Source organism: Lontra canadensis, unplaced genomic scaffold, assembly GCF_010015895.1.
Source record: "Lontra canadensis isolate GAN:19392208 unplaced genomic scaffold, GSC_riverotter_1.0 scaffold42, whole genome shotgun sequence".
In the NCBI taxonomy this organism is placed as follows: Eukaryota; Metazoa; Chordata; class Mammalia; order Carnivora; family Mustelidae; genus Lontra; species Lontra canadensis.
The window spans coordinates 4016211-4018892 of record NW_022631036.1 but is presented as its reverse complement, the minus strand read 5'-3'; the positions used below and the strand labels follow the sequence as shown (position 1 = coordinate 4018892).

The 2682-nt window shown below is 38.6% G+C and overlaps 1 pseudogene; it reads right to left on the bottom strand.

The window, feature by feature from the left end:
- Nucleotides 1–2109: 2109 nt before the first annotated feature.
- LOC116875666 lies at nt 2110–2682 on the bottom strand (annotated as a pseudogene).

Here is a 2682-nt window from a genome sequence, read left to right as displayed (position 1 = left end):
TTATTTATTTAGATGTATTTATTTATTGTTAGAGAGAGAGTGCGGGGGCAGGGGCAGAGGGAGAGAGACAATCCACAAGCCGATGCCCTGCTGAGCAGAGAGGCTGGCACAGGGTTCAATCCCAAAATCCTGGATCAAGACCGGAGCCAAAATCAAGAGTCGGCTACTTAACTGACTGAGCCACACAGGCACCCCTTTCCACTTATTTTTAATGCTGTCTTACTCCTGATTATGCAAGCTCACTGTTCGCTGAAATGTTTTTCCTCAAAGTTTAAAAAAGAAAAAAATCACCTCAAAGGCCTATTGATTCTTCAAGCATGTTCTAATTTTGCAAGTTAGAGATAGAGTGGCTAATTACCTTGTGGTTGAAGGTTGATTTCCTGTTGTCAAGAGCCAGGATAATGTATTATACTTATTAGTAATTAATAACTTAGAAATTGTTAGACGTAGATTCACACTCAGGATATACATGTAGAATTTGAAAGCAGCATAGCCAGTGCGTATCATGGTAAATACGGAGCACATTTTATTCCCTTGATTACAAAATGATGGTCACAAATGCCTGGTCCTTCCACTGGACACACCATTGGCTTGTACTCTTAATATTCCTGTTTGAGTCAGGTATGTTCATGTGACTGGCCATTTATGAAATATGGACAGAGATAACATGTCATCTTTGGAGAGGAAGCCTAAAGGGCCAGCGTGTACCCTTGCATTTCTTTCGCTATGAATTGCCATATCTCAATCCTGAAATGAAGAAATAGGGCCTCTACCAGCCCTAACGACCTGCATTTAACAGAACTTCCTGCTCCTTTACATCAAAAGTATAACATGGATGAAACACAGATATTTGATGTTGATAGCCATGAGATTTGGGGATTATTTTTTACTACAATATAACATAGCCATTCTGACTTAGATGAAGTGAGAGCAAAACTGAGTCTAAAAGAAGGAATAGGAGTTAATTGGAAGAATGGAAGGGGAAGAGTGTTCTAAACAAAAAGGGGTGTCATAGGCAAAAGAACAAACAGATTTCAAAGTCCATTGTTGGGGGAGAAAACACTGAATTAGGGACTTGGATTTGATAAAATCAGCAGAGAAATCTCAAATAGGTTTTTAACTATGTATTGAAGAGAATGAACAGAGCTGGTGGTTTTCAATGGAATATGGTATGAAGGACACTTCAAGAATATATTGGGAAAAAATCAAGTTCTACTTTTCCTAGAAAGTATATGCTTCTTGGAAATCTTCTCCGAGTTACCCTAATCCTTCCTGTAGCCCCTGACAATTATGAGGACTTCTCAAATTCAGCTTTTGACCTCTCAGAAAATCTGTAGATTTTTTTTGATGGCTTTTATGGCCTGCATGTGTTTAAAAAGGTGGACAGGAAAATTAAGCCAGATAAAACTTATGGATGCTAAGCATTTTAATGAAACATAGGATCCTGCCCCAATATAAAACAATGCAAATAAGGTTGAAACTTTTAATGGAATAGAAGTTATAACATATTTCTTTAATATTAATAATCATTTTACAAAATGTAATTATATCAAGTTAACATATTATACACTTTTACCCAATGGTGTATGTCAATTATATCACAATGATGCTGGGAAAAAATAAAAATTAAAAAAATAAATGTTTTTGAAATATTGTATTTGAATAGTGAATATTACATAGGGATACTTTTTACTTTCAAGCTGAACTTTTATTTAAAATGTAAAAGAAGGGAGCTTGAGTGGCTCAGTTGGCTAATCATCTGCCTCTGACTCTCATCATGATCTCAGGGCCCTGGGATCAAGTCCCTGCATTGGATTCCCTGCTCAGTGTGGATTCTGCTTCTCCCTCTTCCACTGCTTATGCAGTCTCTCTCTCTCTCTCGATCTCCGTTAAATAAATAAATAATAAAAATTTTACAAATTAAAAAAAAATGGCTCTTGAAAATACTGATAAATAAAGCAAAAAGATACAGTGCTCTCTTTCTGCTAGTCAGTCAGTATACCTATGGACAGGGTAATAGGACCTATGTGCTCATAGAATTTTACAGTAGCTTCATATTAGATTATATAGAGTTTCTCAGCATATGATCTCAGTTCTGGATGTACAACTTTACTGAGCATGAACAAGGACTCCTGCTCTATAACCATAACCAGTCCCTGGTGCCCAAAGTTTTTTGCATAGCATCCTTTACAATAGATTTCATCTTCTTGGAGTTGTTGAGTCAAGATCTTTCCCACAGTCGGCACCTAGGAAACAGTTTTTGTACTAGGGTTTTCCAGCTCCAATTATCCTCTCAGCAGCATATTCAAAATCCCTACATGTGGGACACTTTTCAGTACCACTGTATTTCTGAGCAAATTTGGAAGTGTTTGGGTGTGTTGTAGCCATGTGAGTTTGAACACACTTGGGTTTGATACCCAGCCTCTCCTCACTGTCCATGTTGAGTGCGCCAGTGCCCTGGCTGCAACAATAGCCTTTCAGCCCATCCTTCTTAACACAGCAAGATTTGCAAGTAGATCTCTTCATCATGCACCATTGCCACTGTGCCATCTAAAATTGTCCTGCAATCCATACACAGAAAGCAGCAGCTGTGGAAGCTCCTCCCAGCTCCCTGAACCTCTTCCAGAAGGTTCACAGCGCTCCACAGGCCCCACACTTGTTTCCAGCTCTCCAGATGAGCAT